Source organism: Ambystoma mexicanum, chromosome 12 (assembly GCF_040938575.1).
Source record: "Ambystoma mexicanum isolate Mex_15411 chromosome 12, UKY_AmexF1_1, whole genome shotgun sequence".
In the NCBI taxonomy this organism is placed as follows: domain Eukaryota; kingdom Metazoa; phylum Chordata; class Amphibia; order Caudata; family Ambystomatidae; genus Ambystoma; species Ambystoma mexicanum.
The window spans coordinates 521375271-521396289 of NC_090936.1; positions in this window are offsets into that span (position 1 = coordinate 521375271).

A 21019-nucleotide genomic window follows, 5' to 3' on the forward strand; every position below is an offset into this window, starting at 1 on the left:
TATACAATTCTATTAAATAGAATTGTATATTACCACAGATGAAAGCTGGACAGAAAGGATTCCAGAAAAGTAGTGCGCATTTTATTCAAAATGCATATGGTCCATAAACTCAGGGTGCAGGATGGGGGTGCTTTTGCGATATACCAGTTTGTCAACTTTTTACGCCTGTCTTGCTTTGTTCCCATTGATATGCAATATTGGCTATATCGTGCATAATGCATTTCCATGAGAAACTGGAATGTTTCCCCTTTGCTCTCTAAAACAGTCATCCTTTTCAACTGTTAAGACAGAGTGATGGGAGTGGCCCATAATATGGTTTGTGAAACATAGACAATGCTTAACGATAGCAACGCTTTGTCAACTTCAGCCAAAACTTTGGCAGTTTTTGGCAGAGATACCTGTGCCTTTATGTGAAGATTTATAAATAACGGGGTTTTTGGGGGCGATAAACTAAACATGTTTCTCCCTAACAAAACACATACTTAAAATGGGCAATATTATTTGTAGAAAACACGCAGTTATATGATGAATAGCTATTTCTTACTTGTAAAATGTAATGAAAAAAGCATTTTCCACGCTAATCTTCAGGCAACAGTTATTACATATATTCAAGACAGTACGTGCATACTTCTGTCATCTTAAAAAATACAAAAAAGTTTGGGGGCACTGTTGAGCAGCCGACAAAATGGCTGCTTAGTCCTGGAGCTCCGTGCCCAGCAATCCTTCATCGAACTGCATCGGCGGCGAGCTACCAATTCTTACAGTGGAAACACTTGTCGGGTGTAGCGTTGCTCTTGCGCTACACCCACATCTATTTTCAGCAGAAATCGGGCCACTGGAGCCAGGTTTTGGCATCCTGACATTTGGACCGTGGGAGCTGTGTGGGGCCTACCCTGGGCCGTGCTCTGCCCCACTGTGCGGCCACCCGACGGCGAGATCCTCCGCCCCCTCTGCGATGACTCTGGCTGCTGAGTTTCCTGGGAATCCTCCCCTCCTTCCTCCGTACTTGAGATATCAGCATGCTGCCAGGCCCTATCCCCTCCCTGCCGGAGGCCCCGACACACGCGCTCGGTGGCTGGCGGCTGGTGGCCGAGATCATGCCGGGCCCCGGCCTGCAGGAGGCAGCGCGGCCGCTCCGCTTGCCGGGGAGCCTATCATACGCTCCATACGGACCACCGGAGCTTGAGGTGAGGAGCTGGGGGGGCCGCCATAATACACCTACTTGCCGCATGCCAATTGAATACACAGCCCCCAGCTCCTGCGCCTGACTGTTGTTGCTGCACCTGGGCCCTACATCTCCGCCATATGCTGTCAGCTCCCCTGCTGGGTCTCCAGGGCACCCCACCACATAGAGCGGCCTGCGCACTCTGCGAGACCGCTTAATATTAACTACAGCCCAAGCGGCTGGATCACTTGCGGGCAACAGCCATATTTCTAAAGAGGGGCTTCCCCTTGGCACCGCTACAGTCAAAGCGTGGGCATTTACTGGCACTCAGTCTACAACATCACCAGCCACGGACGCAGAGTACCATCATACCTGCCCTTCAGGACTAATTCCCCCCGGTCTCTCAACTTGCCCGCCCTGGTGCCTGAGGCCCACCCTGCCCTCCACTGGAGATCATCTTGTCCTGTGCCATCCTTCTGTTATGATTGGGGACGGGGGGCCCTGTGGTCTCCTAGCGATCCGTGGTGCTGGGGCAGTGCCCTGCCCCCTGGCCTTGTGGCCCCCGCCTGGACCTCTGAGTAGGGTTCCAACTGAGGGTGTGCCGGCGATCGCCTGCATTGTGCCCACTCCCCGCGCCACTCTACTCTGCTGCCCCCCTGGGCATACCAGACCTCTTCCCCAAACTGCGCAAGCAGTGCCGTCCTATATCTACACAAAATACCACCTACCCTCGTGATGCCCAACAAATCCCGCAGGACAACCAAGGCGGGGACCATTGACAAATTTACCAAGCCGGCACCCAGGGTGGAGCAGGGTGCCACCTCTTCAAATGACGCCGACATGGAGGCCTCACTGGACCCCCCGCAGCCTGACCTGACGGCACTGATGGAGTCCACGGCAAAGAACTTCTCCTTCCATGAGAAGTTGGACGATATAAACGCGAATGTGGCCTCACTTAGGTCTAAGCTAGACCAACATAATACCAGGATTACCGAGGCTGAAACCAGAATCAGGGCAAACGATGATAATGTGCTCACCCTCCAGAATACTGTGTCAGTGTTAGTCTGTGGCATGAAAAATGTCAAGCCAAGTGTGACAATCTAGAATCGCAATCACGCAGAAACAATATCCTCATTGTGGGGGTTCCGGAGTCTGCACTTAAGGGTCGCATGGAACTGGCAGTCGAGACCCTCCTCAAGGATCTCCTTGGCGACCCTCCGATTTCACCATTCTTCATAATTGAGCGGGCGCATCGCTCACTCGCTCCCCGCCCCAAGCCGGGTGACTTCCCCAGGCCCATCATAGCGAAAGTGCTTAGCTATGGAGACAGAGACCATATACTGCGCCTTGCTCGGGAGAAGGGCGAACTAAGAATGGACTCACAAATCATTAGAATTGTCCCAGACTTTTCTGTGGTGGCCCAGGCGGAGCACAGACAATTTAATGGGGTGAAGAAAATGCTTCGAGAAAGGAAGATCGAATATGCAATGTTATTTCCGGCACACCTGAAATTCACCTAACATAATAAGATATACTTTTTCACAGTTCCGGATGAAGCAGTCAAATTCATTGAATCACAGATCCCACTGGAAGCACCTGTAAATGACTTGATGGACAATGACTGAGGTCTCCTACATTTCTAATGTCCTAATCAAGAGAACATCTCTCCTCACTTGCTATCATCCATCACTATTTTTCCACTGAAACACAGTACATTATAACACAGATGCTGCCCTAGAGGCGCCTTCTGCGCCGCATTACTTTCTTAATTGGATACATGGCAGCGGCGACCCCCACTGCAATTGCAATACCAGTTTTTTCGCTTAGTTCTCAGGTTTGCCCCTATTGGGCTAACGGGGTGGAGTGGCCAGGTTGGTTATGGCACTCTGACATCCTTGCTACGGGTGGTGTATACCAAGCGTCGCCAAGTTGGGGACGGCACACAGCTGGTCGCTCCATGGGTGGGCATTATAAGACTGCTAGTTTGTACCGGGCGGTGAGGGCGGGGGGTGGTGTTGTTGGGGAATGTTTTATAAAAATCGGCAGGAAGGAAGCGACTGGTTTGGAAGAGGCACGTGTTTACGCCGTCGCAGCACATATGTTGGTAATCAGAGACATGTCCTTCCAGTGGGATGTTCCATAAATTACTAGCATGTCTATTAAGATGATGACTTGGAACGTTCGGGGTTTGACCAATTTCAGAAAGTCCCGCAGAATTACGGCATATGCACAAAGGCATGGATTCAAGGTACTCCTATTACAGGAAACGCATGATCAGAAAATCCTATCATCAAACCTACCACAATCCTGGGGCCCTAACATATTCTATACCCAATATTCCACTCAATCCAGGGGAGTCCTGACTCTAATCCACAAATCTGTAAAATTCACTCTCCACACATCCCACATTGACACGGAAGGCAGATATGTAATTCTCCACTGCACTCTGGCCAATGATGAATGCATGCTCGTAAATTCATACAGCCCCAACACTGACTCCCCGGAATTCATAGACGCAGTCACCGCCATCCTCATGAGATATGTGGAAGTCCCCATTATATGGGGGGGACATGAATCTTATACTTGATAATGTCCTTGATAGAACAACTACTACCCGCAGAGTGATGTCCCGAGCCGCCAAAAGACTCCACACACACATGAGATCCCTAAACCTACATGATGTTTGGAGAACGCTCCACCCCCAAGGGAGAGATTACACTTTCTACTCAACAGTACATAACAGCTCTTCAAGAATAGATATGTTCCTGCTGTCGGGGTCCCATGTGGGGAATGTGACAGAGGTCAGGATTCTCGCACGCACGCTCTCTGACCACTCCCTGGTGCTGATGCAGATCCAACTGGGAACTACCCTGACCACCCGCCGAGCCTGGCACTTTAAATCTGATGCCCTATCTGACATTGTTTTTAAAGCCGAGATCCTATCGGATATAAACACCTTTTTCGAGAAGAACAATACACAAGATACACCAGAGGAGACGGACATCTGCGCTCTCGTACTGACATTGCCTGAGGAAAAGTGTGAGTTCCTGAAGAGGTGGATCAAATTCTTTGGATTTATTTTTCAAGAAGGAGCTGTTTCTGCTGACCCCGATAAAGTCCAGGACATTCGTATGGCCAAGGCTCCGGAGACGGTATCGGAGGTGAGAAGTTTCCCTGGAATAGTCACCTACTGTGGCCCTTTCATTCCCAGAACCACTGAGGAGCCTCACCCAGAAGGAAATGGCATGACAATGGACGACCACTAGACAACATCAAGAAAGCCCTGTCAGAGGAATGCACGTTGAACTTCTTTGACCCCTGTTTTGATACCGAACTGGTAGTGGGCGCCAGCCTTTTTGGACTTGGGGCGGTTCTTACCCAGTTTACCTGATGGGGTGATGTCCAGACAATCGCTTATGCAAGCAGAGCCCTGAGTGTCACATGACAACGCTACTCCCAAACTGAGAGAGAGGCGTTAGAGGTATTATGGGACTGTCGTCGCTACCACTTAAACATCTGGAAAGAAGCAGCAGTGGCACTTTTAGCAGCTACCCCGATTACCAACAAGAATGGAAGAATCAAGCATAGGGCAAAGTTGACTGTCTTTATTATCAAACAAATTGATAGGGATTACACTAGAGCAGCATAGCAGTCCACAGGTTCTCGTCCTCCAAACGTGGATTACACCGTTTTAAGGGGTAGTGATGTCATAAAACAAGTTGCATCCTAAAAGACCTATCGGGATGGGGATTGATCAGTTTAGGAAAACTATATATGTAATAGATAGGGGTTAGTCTGGTTATTGGATCGCCATATCTGGTTGCTCCTCAGGGGAAGTGAAGACTCGGGGTCAAGGGAGGCTCATCCTTCGCTCCTGCAGAGACACAGGTGAGTGTGACAGAACACAAAGCCGTCCTCAATACCTCTGCCCGAGCGATGGAAACCTCCGAGGTAGACCAGCTTTCCCTATTGTTAGGTGAACTACGGGCTGAGGTGCATGCAGCCCGCTCAGATACAAATGCCTTAAGGTGCGAACTGGTAGTCAACAGGGACAAAACAGACGATTTGGCAAGACAGCTCCTACAGACCCAAGCTGGTCTACCAGTTGGAGTTCCAGAGGGGCAGCCTACCGTGGCACCTGTAGCCACACCCGTTCAGGTATTGCTTCCAGGCAACATCCCTTTAGCACTCCTGGAACGCTTCTCTGGGGATCCCAAGAAATTTGGAGCGTTCATGAATCAATGCCGGCTACATTTCATATGCAAACCAGACACCTTTCTGAATGACCAAGCTAAAGTGGCTTTTGTCCTCTCCTATTTAGGAGTGCACGCGGCGGACTGGTCTGTCCCGTTAGTGCTTAGCGACGACCCTTTACTGAGAAATTACCCAGGTTTTCAGCGTGAACGTAAAAAAATATTTGCCCATCGGACTCGAGGTCAGGCCCTGGATGATGTGCTACTCTCTCTGCGACAGGGTGGTCAGGTTCTAGGTCATTTGGTCGAATCTAAATGGTCGACAGGACAAATGGTCGACACCAAAAAGTCGACAGGTCAAATGGTCGAATAGTTTTTTATTTTTTCACTTTTTATTTTTTTTTGGGGGGGTCCCTCCCCTAACCCCCCTTTTTTTTGTTGCTAAAAACCCCTTTTTTTCCCTAAACGAAAACCTAAAAAATATATATATAAATAAAAAAAAAATCGACCATTTGTCTGTCGACCAATTGACTAGACACCATATGTCGCCACTTTCAATCGCTTAATAGCCGAATGAGGTTGGCCAGAGGAGAAACAAATAACGTTTTATCGAGGACTGAGAGGAGAATTAAAAGATGTCTTGGCGCCAGTAGTTAATCCTCCCGAAGATTGCAGTGAATACATCGACCTAACTATGCAACTAGACCACTGGTTACAGGATCGCAAGGCCGACCGAACCAGATCAGAGCATAGACCAGTGTATGTCTGACCAAAGGAAGTGTCCCATCGACCGGCCTCAGAAACACACTCAGAGCCCATGCATTTGGGTGTTCTCAGGGGACCACTCACCAAGGCAGAGAGAGAACGGAGGCGTCAGGAAAAACATTGCTTATATTGCAGCCAATCTGGTCACTTCCTCTGGAAATGCATGTTTAAACCCCCACGGAAGACAATGGGGGTACTAGATAACACAGGGGAAGATACAGGTGTGGTAGCGGAAAACTCCAACGCCGACAGATGTAGAGGTCGGTCTGTCGAGCCAGGAATGGAGCACTCAGATCTCACATTCCAGTATTCCTGTGGTTTTGGTAGACCCTTCACAGCCCACCCGAATGCATGCCCTCAAGGCTTTCATAGACAGTGGGGCTATTGGGAACTACCTGGACATAAACACTGCAAAGACCTTGGGATTAGCATTCCACCGTAAGGACACCACAGAATGCTTGACAGCTGTGGATGGCACACAACTCCTTTCGGGACCAGTACCACAGTGTACTTCCACCATCACCTTAATCTGCCAAGATGGCCACAGAGAAAGTATTAGATTCTACCTTATCGCTGCACCCCAATTCCAGCTGATTCTTGGGATACCGTGGCTGGAGACGCACAACCCAAAGATAGATTGGCGAGCTCGAACCTTACTCTTTTCCACTGAATGCGCCTCTTGTTACGACATAAAAGGGATCAAAGGAATCCCATTGTTAGCTTCACAGGAAAAGATAGCAGGTTTAGGCTTGGTGAGCACTTTACCAGAGGAATACCAGGAGTTCCAGGATGTGTTCGCGAAGGAGCAAGCTAATACACTACCACTACATCGAGTTTATGACTGCCAGATCTACCTGCAACCAGGGGCACAAGTACCATGCAGCCGCATTTATGCATTAACCGAGGAAGAAAACACTCATCTACAGACCTACTTGGATCAATACCTGGCCAATGGCTTCATTAGACCATCTAAGTCACCAGCCGCCTCCCCACTCTTCTTCGTACCGAAGAAAGAGGGGGATTTAAGAATGTGTATTGACTACCAGGCCCTAAATCAAGTCACCATAAAAAATAAGTACCAGTTACCCCTGATACCAGTACTCATAGACCAGGTGAGACAAGCGAAGATTTTCATCAAGCTAGACTTACGCGGTGCATATCACCTGGTACACATGAAGAAAGGGGACGAGTGGAAGACTGCGTTCCGTACCAGCTATCGCTGGTACGAATACCAAGTCATGCCCTTTGGGCTTTGCAATGCCCTGACTGCGTTCCAGCATTTTATGAATGTGTTACGGGAACTCCTCGATGTCTGCGCAGTCGTCTACATCAATGACATTCTGATCTACTCCCCAAGAGCACGTAACCCACGTGCGAGCTGTACTCCGCAAACTGCGTGAAAACCGACTATAGGCAAAGCTAGAAAAATGCTCCTTCCATGTCACCGAGGTGGAGTTTCTGGGATATGTACTGACACCGCAGGGGATCAAGATGGACAATAGAAAAGTGGAGGCAATCCTCACTTGGTCCTCACCCAGGTCTGTAAAGGGAGTACAGAGTTTCCTAGGGTTTGCAAACTTTTATCAACGCTTCATACGAGGATTCTCACATATTGTACATCCAATAACGTCCTTGTGAGCAAACACCGAAAGTTCGAATGGACACCAGCGGCGGAAGAAGCTTTCCGAGCTCTCAAGGAAAAATTCACCTCAGCCCCAATTCTGCAACACCCACAGCCCGATTTACCGTACATCGTGGAAACGGACGCTTCAAGCTTTGCCATGGGGCTCGTATTGTCTCAACAAAATCCTGAAACCAGATGCTTTCATCCCATTGCCTTTTGGTCAAGGAAATTTTCCCCAGCAGAATTAAACTATGCCATTTCTGAGAAAGAACTCCTAGCAATCAAAAGCGCACTGTGTGAATGGCGACATTACTTACTAGGAGCAAAACACACCATCACAATAATAACAGATCATCGGAACTTGCAATACTTACGCTCGGCAAAAGCTCAGTCTTCTAGGCAGCTCCGTTTGGCCCTATCCTTAATGGAATACGACTTTGTAATCACCTACCTCCCCGGAGTTAAGAGCGGGAAAGCGGATGCGTTATCCCGCATTGGCACCGGAGAGGAAGTCTACAATGCCCCTAACCTGGTGGAGATCATACCCAGCCATAAAATTCTCGGCCTCTGCATCGGCCCATCTCCGTTAAATACTCTGCAGGAAACAATAAAAGGAAATATGCCTGAAGAAGACCTACTGGCTTGGGACACGAAGGGAGATCAGTTCACCATTCAAGACAAACTACCATACTACCAAAAATGCCTCTACGTTCCAACTAAGCACAAGCAAAAAGCAATCATATCAGACTACCATGACTCACTGTTAGAAGGCCATCCGGGTATAGCCAAAACCATGAAGAAAGTAAGCAAATCTAATTGGTGGCCAACTTATTGCGACCTACATAGGCACCTGTGAGGTGTGTGGACAATACAAAACATCCAGGCAAAAACCAGCCGGCCTCCTTCAGCCAATCACCATTCCGCCAGCACCCTGGCACACAGTATCAATGGACTTTGTCACTGATCTACCTTCTAACTCAGGTCATAATACCATCCTCGTAGTAGTGGACCTCTTCTCCAAAATGGCCCATTTCATAGCTCTAAAAGGTATTTCCTCAGCTCAGACCCTGGCACAGGTTTTTCTAGACCGAATCGGCAAGTTACATGGATTCCCTACCATAATCATTTCTGACAGAGGCAGCCAATTAGTATCTCGTTTTTGGAAAATATTTTGTGCCCTGGCAAGAGTAGAAGTCCGTCTGTCTTCTAGTCACCACCCTCAAACGGATGGCCAAACCGAGCGCATGAACCAGACCATGGAACAGTAATTGCGCTGTCTATTACACCAAACAAGCCAAAGCTGGACAGAAATTCTATGGATGGCAGAGTACGCCTACAACAACTCAACACATTCATCAACCCAAGCAACACCCTTCTTTACTATATATGGTCGAAACCCCAGAACGTCGGTCTACGATCCGCCAGAAAAGATTGAAATGCCTGCAGTAAAGAATCTACATGCCAGAATCATGAAAGCAGCCAGAGAAGCCAGCAGGAACCTACAGCAAGCAAAAGAAACACAGAAAAGAAACGCTGATCACTATTGACGAAAAGCCCCAGATTATCAAGTGGGAGACTCGGTCTGGCTGGCAACTAGACACATTGCTTTAAAGGGTCCCAAGAAATTTCAGCCTCGATACATCGGCCCGTATACAATAGAAAATGTAATTAATCTAGCAGCCATGAGACTGGCGTTTCCTCAACATATGCGTATACATCCCGTATTTCACGTGTCACTATTAAAACCAGCACACCCAGGAACTTGAACTTCGACACCTCCCGCACCCATACAAGAGGGTGAAGAAGCACCAGAATATGAAGTAAAGAACATATTAGATTCCAAACAAGTATGAAAGACCCTGTATTATTTGATTGACTGGAAGGGGTACAGACCACAGGAAATATCATGGGAACCCAGCAGGCACCTACATGCCCCCCGATTTGTGCGGAAATTCCATCTGGACCATCCTGAGAAACCAAAGCCCTCATACACACCATTGGGAGGGGTCTTGAGGGGGAAGACTGTCATGGGTATCAGGCAGGTAGTGGGGGCAAGCTGGGTGGAGGCTTGGCAGGCCTGGCATAGGCACACAAAGACCCCATAACAAATCCCTCCTTTCATTCCTTCCTAGTGTTTGTAGTAACTTCCTGGTTACCACTTCCTGTTGCCAAACAGGAAGTGCATGATAACTCATGAGCTCTCTAGTGTTTGGGTGTGGCTGGCTATATAAGCCACACCTAAGATTCTTCCAGTGCTTCGTGTTGCTTACTGTGAGCTGCATCAGCAACACACTTGCTGTGCTCTGGATCAGCCAGCTTCTGCTTACCTGCTCCGGATCATCCTGTTTCTGCTTACCTGCTCCGGATCATCCTGCTCCAGATCATCCTGCTTCTGCTTAACCGCTACGGATCATTCAGCTTCAGCTTACCTGGTTCTTACTCCACGCTGCAGCTATCTCCAGTCAAGAGGGGACTTCTACACCAGCACCTGTAAGAACAAAGAAGAACAGCGTTAACACGCGCACATCAGTAACGCTGCGCATACTCACCAAATCTTCCTGCAACGCTGGAATCCAGGTTAGTTGTACAAGCGCACAAACCCCTGTAAAAGAAAGAAGAGACATTATTCATTGCGCTCGCTCCAATAACGTGGACACTTATTTCACTGCGCTCTCTCTCTCTACGCGGTGCATACTTACCAAAACCCTCCTTGCAAACTTACCTAACCACCAAGTCTCCAGTAGCACTGAACCCGGACTCGAGGCGCTAATACCACATAATTTCTCCTGCAAGGGAAAGGGAGAGACATTACCAGGCGCGCTCGAATTGAAGGCGCTGCGCAAACCTACCAGCAGCTAGCTTCTACACGCAGCGCTACTCCCCCACAAAAATACCGGCAAACAAAGACAATATGGACAATTTTGGACACTCAACATTCTCCGTGCAACGTTCACTTTTGGGAAGGACTTTCTAGCCTGTAAAGAAACTGGCGCCTTGAACTCTCAGCCTCGCTGTGAAGGCATAAAACAGCGTTTGGCATCTGAACTCAGCCTACAGACATTGGCACCAATCACATGAGTGAATCGCGCCCCTGCGAATGCAGGATGGAGTGCACACCCTACTAAAGATCAAGGTAAGCCAAAAGGGGGACATCACAGCACACAGTAAAGAGAAGGGAAGGGCCCAGGGGAATCGGGTGAATTCAGGTCTCAGTGTACACCTTGTATTTGACAGACATTCCTCTGGGTGAAACAGAAACAGAGGAAGTGAAGACTCGGGTCAAGGGAGGTGTGTGTGTGTGTGGACCACGAAATGAAGCTCTCCTGCTTGTAATTATGAGGGTTATAAGCTGTATTCCTTGCAGGTGTCTTATCGGCTTGGTAAACTGGAAAGGTTCCGTCTCTGCTTGTCCTTGGCTAGGATGTGCACTGTGTCTGCGCTGGAAGCCCTGGCTGTCTATTAGCTAAATCAGGCTGTCAGCATCTCCATGAAGTCCGTCTTACCTTCCACATTCACTTCAATGCACCTATGGCTTCCATCTTTGTTCATATAGCTGTCTATGTAAGTCGCAATTAAGCATGTGGAAGCTGATTGAACATATTCTTGGCGTCTTGCTGTTTCTGCTTAGCAAAGGATATACGTGTGTGTGCTCATCCTCCATCTGCGAGAGTCATAAGCATTTGTTTTTTGTCAAGCAGCAAAAAACGATCTTGTCTTCGTAGCTTCATGCATGGGCGCCTATATGCTTCATGTCTAAATGCACCTACGTCATGATGTCAGTACTGACTTCAGCAGCTTTTCGAGGTTATAGTAGTTAACTTGTTTGATCAATGACAACTCTACTCCATATTGTCAGTAGGGTATGGTTTGAATGGCTGTCTGAGTGAATAGCCTTTCTCACATCTGTGATACATCGGTGATGGTGAGGAAGGGCCCAGGAGTGATGTACATCTCTCATTTCTCTGCCTTAGAGCTGAAAATCAGGTGGAGGTCATGAGGGCCACCCTTGGACCTCCATTTTCACATCTTTGGCAAGTCAGTGCAGGTAGTGACTGACAGGGGTGGACTGGGAACTAAAAGAGGCCCTGGAAATAATGACTGGGGACCAAAAGAGGCCCTGGAAATAATGTCCAAAGTAATGTCCAAAGTGGCTCCATATGACACATTTTCAGCAAGCCCAATGCTTTTCCTATGATAAAATTTGGAAATACCACACAAAAGAGGCCCAGGGTGCAAAGGCCCACCTGGAAATCTCCAGAGTTCCCTATAGGCCAGTCCACCCCTGGTGACTGATCACAAGCTGCTCCTTTCCCAACATGTCCGGAGCGTCTGCAAAACCCCCAGCCAGAATCGAAAAACGGCTTCTGGCACTGCAGGAGTATGGCGTGACCCTGGTGTGCATGCCAGGTATGGGTACCTGTCTCAACACCCTGCCAGGTGGTCACCTGTCCAGGATGAAGATGCCATAGAGACTGAGGAATTTGTACATCTGGTCACAGCTGGGGCCATTCCGAACTCAATGGAGGTGGAGGAATAAAAGAGAATGTCGGAGCATGATGACTGTTTTAACCTGTTACGGGACACCATACCACAAGGCGAGTGGAAAAGCTTCCTAAGGATCCTTGACAAATGCACTAAGAGGCTAAAACCACCCTGACGCACCTATGGCGTGCACAACATGAACTAAACTTGTCAGAGAATGGTCGCCTACTATGGGGCTTCCAAATGGTAGTGCTGACAGCGCTGGTGCAAAGAGTCCTACAACTAGCTTACCATGGACATCAGGGAGTTGCAAAAACCAAGGCCCGGCTTCCCCTCAACGTGTGGTTCCTGACTCTGGAAGAGATAGTTGAAGAGTTTGTGAGGGCATGCATATGATGCCAGGCGACCTCCCTAGACAATGGTGAGCCTTGCATTGAATGCATGGAGAGGAGCAAAGCACCCTAGGAAACAATACACGTAGACTTTGGCTCAACTCACAGGGACACTCACTTCTTGGTCGTGGTGGACCTGGTCGAATTTGTGCTGTCAACGGCCCTCCACAACGTAATCCCTCCACTGGAAAAGGTATTCGTCACCCATGGGTTTCCCAGCGTGCTGTGCTCTAACACCGGGCCCCCGTTTCACAGCAGTGGGTTCCGAGAGTTTCTGGAAGCGAGAGCTGTGCGTCACAGGAAAGTCACCCCAGTGTGGCCATGTGCCAACGGCAAGGCGGAACGCTTCATGTGTACATTGAATAAAGTCTTTTGCATTGCACACGGGCAGGGTACAGGCTAGATAAGAGCTATATTCCAGTTGTTACTGGAATACCACACGACAGCCCACTGCTCCACAGGAGTGGCACCTGCTGAGACCCTCTTCCAACAATGCCCTCAGGGTCTCATCCTAGACAATGGGCAGAGATCACATCAGACCATCAACAATGATGAGGTGCGGAAAGACAGAGAAAGACTAATTGAGCGTGAGAACCGGAGAAGACACCTTCACGATTACCCAGTGGCACTGGGAGTCAGAGTTCTAGTATGGTCACAATATCCCATGGGGAAGCTATGCCTCACGTACAAATCACGACCGCTCCAAGTCATTGATGTCAAGAGATCCATGGTGGTGGCCTTGGACGGTTTCAGCACCGTCACCCGGAACTCCAGCTTCTTTCAGAAGATGGAGAGCTCCCCTGTCCCCAGAGACAGACATCTTCTCACGAGAAGTACAGATCAAGACATGAAAAGGGACCTGCACGATAGCAGGCATGACGACGATGACCAGCGATGGCTGAAGCAGAACGACACGGAGAGAGGAGTCAGTGACCATGAGAGTATGGTGGATGCACCGCCGGAATTGTCCGCGGAGAGGAGGTACCTGACTTGCAAATCCTGCCGCCGGCGTAGTTGAAAGACTATATGACAGATGAATGATGTTAAGATGCATTCTGTTATGCATGCATCCAATTTATGTTTTGTTATTCAGTTATGGAAAAGGAGGAATATCATGTGGTTTTCTGTAACGCATGAGAGCGGGGACCATAAGAGCAACACCCATGTCTCTGCCTCCTTATTGTCCAGGCCCTGTGCCTGGGTACCGCCGGTCCCCAGGGACATAACATGCCGCACTTGTGGAGTGGAAATGTACTTCTGCGCGTTTCAGGTAACGTAAATCGAGAAGCTTGCCCAATGCACATTTCCAGTGGAATTATAGGATTCATGGGAATTGTTTTTTCTGTGTTTCAGAAAATGCAAGCAGCGAGGCAGCACCCGGTTCAGTTTTAAACCCAGAATACCGGCGTGAAGGCTAAGGCACCGGAAGGTTATAGATGGTCCCCGGGCTGCACTGAAGAAATCTGGAGACTGCTTCAGGTGGTGTTTCGTAAAAGGTGAGCGTGCACAGGGAGTGAAGAGTACGAGAAGCTGCAGGTGACAGTCGATGTCCCAATGTCTGACACTGCACTCGGTCATGACTGTGTGATCCTCTTCAGAAAGGTTCCCGATTTTCCAAAGTGACTGAGTCTGAGGGTGGTATGTGCCTAAGTACTGGACGGTCAGCAGTAGGCTGTGAATGATGATGGTTCCAGCACATTGACTCTTCCAGTTTGGTCATCTGTGTTTAGCACCGTTGAGCATATGCCTTCCTACTGCCAAGGGGATGGACTTTGGGATTGGGGATGCACTCCTTAAATGGACAGGCTTCTTTTTGACTGATCGTCATCATGCCCTCTCACTTCAACCTTTCTCCACCAAACCAATCATTGTTTTCCTCTGTGATACCAACGAGGGCCCTCCTCAGCTCCTTTTCCTATGTTGTATCTCAAAGCTGGTTAGTTGTTGTTGGATGTATGGGAAAGCTGTGTGGGTTGCTTGCTGCGTTGTATGTAAAAACAGTATCACATTTGTCAAGTTGTATCTGAAAGCATGTGGTGTTTCCTGGGTTCTACCTGAAAGTTGTGGAGCGTTTACTTGCTCAGATGTATCTGAAAGGTGTGCTGAGTTTGCTGGTACTGTATCTGAGAGTCATGTTGTTTGAGGTGTGTTGTATCATAAAGCTATGTTTTTTTGCTGCATGAATGAAAGCTGTGCAGCGTTGGCTGAACTGTTTCTGAAAGACGTGCTATTTTCTGACATGTTTGTGATGTGTTTTATTAGTTGTTTCTGAAATCGCTGTGGTACTTGCTAGATTGCGTCTGAAAGCATTATGGCATGTGCTAGGTTGAATCTAAGTTGTATCTGAAATTCGTGTGATGTGTTGTTGGTTGCACCTGGAAGCTATGCTGCGTTTGCTTGGATGTATCTGAACTGAAAGTCAGGTGTCCTTTGACGGGTGTTATCTGAAAGCGTTTTAGGTTTGCTGGGTTGGTTGTATCTGAAAGAAGTTGCCATTATTACCCAGTAGCTTGGTAAGTTTAGAGCTCACTGCTGAGATCTGTGTACACCCAGCATGTCACACATTTGAACATGAATTTAATGGAAGGTAGCATCTATTTGCAAGGATGTAGGGTAAATAGTACAGAATCTCTACTAATTACAACGACGATGGGTAAATAGTGCTGAATGTCTACTATTTATGAGGAGGATGGGTAAATAGTGTAGAATCTCAGCTGTTTGCAAGGAGGAAGGGCGAGGACTATTAGTGGGCGTGCTAGTGCATACATGCCAACCCTCCCAATTTTAAGCAGAAGACGCCTGACTTTTCAGTGAAAAATATTGCCATTTTTCACGTTCTCTCCAATCTCTCGTCTTAATTACTCCAACGTCATGCATTCCTATGAGGAAAATTATGTCTCCCGATTTCTCTGTCAAAATCTCCCTCCCAGGTGCGTCGGAATGTTGTCATGTATGCTAATGAGTTAATGTTACATCGATATTAGCTAATTATTTTTTATTATTACATCGAAATCAGTGGATGCTTGAGATTTGTGTTTGGGGGATGGCTGAACCTGCAGCTGCGGTATTTGCTTGGTAAGCTACTGGGCGGATGTTTGTCGTCCGTGTCACCGTGATTCGTTTGGGTCATATCTGTAATGCAGCACTGTGTGATAGGCCACAGTGAGCACTTTTGTCTGACACCTCAGTGTTGTCGTTTAAAAATGACCGCCTATCCTAGTCAATCGAGACGGACATCCGGGCATTGGATAGTTCGATTTCCGTCTGAAATAGCAATACTTTCAACAGAGTAGGACTACTTGAAAAGAACATGCCTTTGAACGAAAGCTGCAGACCTTTGCCCCAGACTCCATAGCCAGGGTGAAGAGCGAGTGGGCGATTAAACAGAAGCTGGTCTCCCTTCCACAGGAAGTGGGTGAGGGATAGCTTCCGCCACCTGTGTTTGTTTATCAGACTGTCCTGAGGGCTGCTCCGACTAGGCCGCGGCGCCGACAACAGATCCCTCTGTAAACAGGGCAAGAAAGGACGGATACGTTGCAGCTGGGAGGGACATGGTAGCCAAGGGCCGCCTCATCCTCCCCCACACTCCCTCCTCCTCGACAGTGTGAGATTTTTCCCCTACTCAGCAGATGCGAAATGGGCTCTCGGAATACAAGAACAAAGGGTTGGTGTGTGCCATAAAGGCCACGCTTCCGTCCTGAAGCAGAGCTTTTCTGACTTCAGCCCGTGGCCTTTATTTGGCTGTGTCTTCCTTCCAATCTGTTCCAGAGTGCCAAGTCCACCACCACAGTGTAAAAACACGCCCATGAAAACACTGTTCTGCGTGGCCGTAATAACCTGCCATGTGTGCCCGTAATTAACTGCATTCTGTGCAAATAAGCAAACCCAATGTGTGCCTATAATTAACTGGGAAACATGCCCGTAATTAAGTGCAATATATGGCTCTAATTAACGGCAACCGGCCCCTAATTAAATTCCAAATATGCCCATAATTAGCTACAAAACATATCCATAATGAACTGAAATGCATGCCCATAATGAGGTGCAAAGAGAGTGCAAAATGGTGTGTTCAGTATACACATCCTTTACAAATGCCAAGACCAGAGAGGAACGCTGTAGTGCACACTGACAGACTGCTTGAGCTGTGATACTTTTGATTCAAATGAGTGTTCTCCACCCCAGAAGAAACAAGGATTTCATGGCAGGGTTTGGGGCCATCGGATACCCGTGGGCTTATGTAGGCGCCCCCCCCCCTCGCCGAGATAGATATATGTATTTTATTAGCAAGGAACATAACAGCACACACACGAATTCCTTCTACCCTGCTCAACAATGGTCTCTTGTTGCAAAAAGGGAAATTTTAAAACTAAAGTGCAACCGCATTCACTTGTGAGGATCAGTCCAAAAATTGCACTTTGAATATATATGCATATTCACACTGCCTTACACTTGTCAGTATTCCAGGAACGCAATGAAAACAGTCAAACTTGAGTCCTTGATGGGGAGATAATAAAGCGCCTCTGACGAATTGGGTTCTGAGTACAAGGATGAGTAGGAGTAAAATGGTCCACTCAGCCCTCGCACTTCTACAAAACACAACGCAATCCTAAAGTTAAAACGGTGACAATCAAGAGATATACTACTTTGCCTTTTGTGGTAACTGGGGCGGAGGGAAGGCTATACTCTCAAGAGGGGTGTGAAGGTGAACCAGTAGTGACCCAAACAACACAGTATCACAGTCCAAAATAAAGGGAATGTCCAATCATGGTCCTATAAAAATATAAACACTTTAATTAAGCACAGCATTTGCCCATAGAACGGAAAGAGATTACTACACAAAATGTTGCAGGAGAGGTACATTAAGGAACTACCATAAAAATGACATGTTGAAAATGAGAGCAATCATGGCCCAACAAATCTCTAGGGCCCAAGTGCACCGTGGGGGCAGTTACCTGGATTCAGTTCTTGGTGGGCAGGCGCAGTCAGACATGGGTTCGAACATTGATGTGAGCTGATCAGGATCAGTTCAGGCACGTAGGATTGTGGAGTCCCCCAGGGACGTCATTTTACCAACATGCCAGGGATGGCGGAAGTGACATTGCATGACCCCTGACGACTTCACAGGAAGTGATGTCATTTTGCCCCCACCCCGAAGTGACCATGGGAAGTGATGGAACACAACCTTTCACCCCTTGACAAAACAGGAAATGGTATCACATACCATTGCTCCTAAGTACACTACGAAAAATATGGTTACAATATCACTATAATGTGATATATATTTCATACAAGAATAGATCACCATATCTATCATTAATATCAGTGGGTATAGACCCATATTACCAAATTATTGTAAATGCAAGAAAACGTCTCATCTAAATGATAATGGTGTGTTACATAGCAATTACGCTTAAGCGCTTCATATAGAACAAATATACATACAATATCAACCAACCTGTGTTGGTACTCATTTATCGACCTCAGAAGGATGAAAGACTGAGTTGAGGTGTTTAAGAACAGACTAAATCAGTGACTCATCCATTGAAGTGTGCCTAAAATAAAACTTTAATTAGTCTAGCAATTATTGTATAGAATTCCAAAAAGACAATTATTTGTTATTCCTATTCTTTCTTATTTAGGGTCACTTTTCAAAGTGTTACACTTGTGAACCCCCTGTTTTTTTTAAGAGGGCTGAACAAGAAAGCCAGCCACTTCAGAAACAAAGAGCCACAGCCCAGCAGCTTACATTTAAAACCAATTTTTTTTTTTAGGGGTAGTAAGGGAGACCTCAGGGTTCGCAACTGTGACCCCTGGCAACCACAAATGACATCACTGGAGGCCCCAGCAGCAAGCGGGCACTGATTAAGGGCAAATGCAGGTGCTCTTGTGGTAGAATGGTGACTCCTCAATGATGCAGGGTGGGGCGGTCCCAGGACCGCTTCACAGTTGGCCAGACCGAGTTGGGCTTTAGGTGCTGGGAGGGGCCAATGAGTGATGCCCCAGCGGTTCGAGTTGGCGGGAGACAGTCATCGAAATGGTAATCTTGGGTGGGTCGATGTGCGATCAATGAGGTGGCAGTTCAAGGGCTATCTGGGCCGAGCCAAGGTTGTAACCTCCGGTTAGGGTCAGTGATTGACCCTCCAAAGTTTCGTTTCGGATTCCGGCATTGAGCAGTCGCTTTGGGCCTTGCAGGTGACGTGCTTCGCTAGGACCCAATGCAGTCTTGAGCTGGTTTAGATGCAAGCAAATAGTTTGGCTGGTTGGAGGAACGCAGACACCAGCACCTTCTTCAAGAATACTGGCAACACAGAACGACTGGTTCAGTACGGTGGCACAGGGAGCTTTGGCTGGCCTGGCCCTTCGGTTGCTGTAAGTCCTGCGCAGAGGGCTTGAGAAAAGGATGCTTCTAGGGTCTGCTCCGCTAGCTTCTGAGATCCGCTGCAGATTGGTTGGTCCTGGTCCACAGCAGTGGTCACTCCTGATGTGCCTTGGGAGCGGTAAGGGGACAAATTTTCATTCTGTCTTGGACGGCTCCTTCTTTACCTGAGGCTGAGGGCTTTGGACAGTAATACCAGCCCAAAGAAAGTCCAGTGAGAATCTTCAGAACGTCTCTTCAGCCTTAAAGGATCCTTGAGGAACTGAGTGAATCTGCTGAAGGGGTGAGAGACCCCTTCTTTTAAAGGCTCAAGTCCCCAGGTGAATGGTCTAAAGCTAGCCTGCCTTAGCTTACCAATCCCTACTCCTGGCCGTACTGGACTTTGCCTTGTTGATGTCACACCAAAAGTGCTTTGCTCCATAGGAAGTGGAAGGGACAGGAAAGGGAAAGAAAGACAGGGAGAAGCAAGATGGTGGAAGGCTTCTTCCATTGTCCAGAGCCCTCCTGCCTATCCTACTCCCACCCCCTTCCCTCCTAACTGACAACAAAGGTCTTTGGACAAGCAGCGCCCTTGTGTGAGGCTACTCCTCCTGACTGGGTGTGCTCCTTTGATCCCTGGGCTCAGGACAGCTGCCTGCTGTGCGGCTGTCTCCGGAGGGTTTTACCGTCACTCACAAAGAGGATCAAAGTGAGGCTGGATCCTTTGGGTTTCTTTCCTGCCATTTCACAGTATCGGCTTGTCTGAACCGAAAACACATTCCCTTCCACAGCAGAGCCGACTCACAGGAGCTGACACATGTGGGTTATCAATTTGGATGTGACGTGCCTAAACATAAGTAGAGCCATGCACTATGCCCAAACCCAGGCATAGCTTATTTTTAGAAATTGCCCTGCCACCACCATGGGGTGCTTAGGATCATCATAGTTTTGGTACAGGGGGCATATCTTAAATGCAGCCACAGGGACTTTGCTGTCGCTGCGGCAATCGAGTGGGCAGCAGCAGAACGAATAGCATTGATTGAGGCTCTCCACGCAGTGAAAGGGTGTGCGGTGACAATATATTCAGGCTCAGCATATGTAACCACAACATTATATGCTTGAGAAGGAGGGGATTTAGAAGAGCTGATGGGACCTCAGTACAACATGCACAACTATTGAATAAACAAATTGAAGCCCTTGCAGAACCCTCTGTCGTAGCTATAGTGAAATGTCAAGCACACACACAAAACGTAGATGAAATATCTTTAGGAAACGTAGCCACAGATATGGCAGCCAAAGAAGCAGCCTATCTTCCCATACCCATGAGCACAGAATGTATCGTAATGTGCAATGAAGAGGGGCCAAAAGCAGAGGGGTCAACGCTCTGCCCATTGCTCAAGTAATAGAGCTGCAAAGCAGAGCATCACTGACAGAACAAGAATTATGGACCAAACAAGGGTGCACAGTCACCCACAGATTTTTACGGAGACAGGATACTACAGGGAAGGTTGTCATGCCGGTAGAATTATTGTGCATTGCATTCGAACAATTGCACTTTCCCACCAACAGTTCAAAACACATTGCAGCCGATCCTCAGGAAGATTAGTTTATCCCGAACCTTCAAGAATATCTCAGCAAAATGGTGGTTGAGTGCACCACATGCCCAAGTGTTCAACTCAGGGATGACCCTAAGAACACTTCGGCGCACTCTGCCCCACCCAGTAGGACCCTTCCACGAGCTGCATATAGATTACACAGACATGAGAGAAAGATGTAATGGCTACAGATATCTCATTGTGGTGGTGTGTCCCTTATCTCGATGGGTGGAGGCAGGGCCCTGCGCCCACCGTGATGCGAAGTGTGCAGCTAAGTTCCTTGTCAGAGAAGTATTGCCTCAGTGGGGGATGATATGTGAAGTAATACAGTCAGACAATGGCACACATTTTGTCAGTAATACGGTCAGACAATGGTACTCATTTTGTCAATGATCTGTTAAATTTTGTGAATAAAACACAAAATGTGTTTAATTTAGCACCCGCAAGC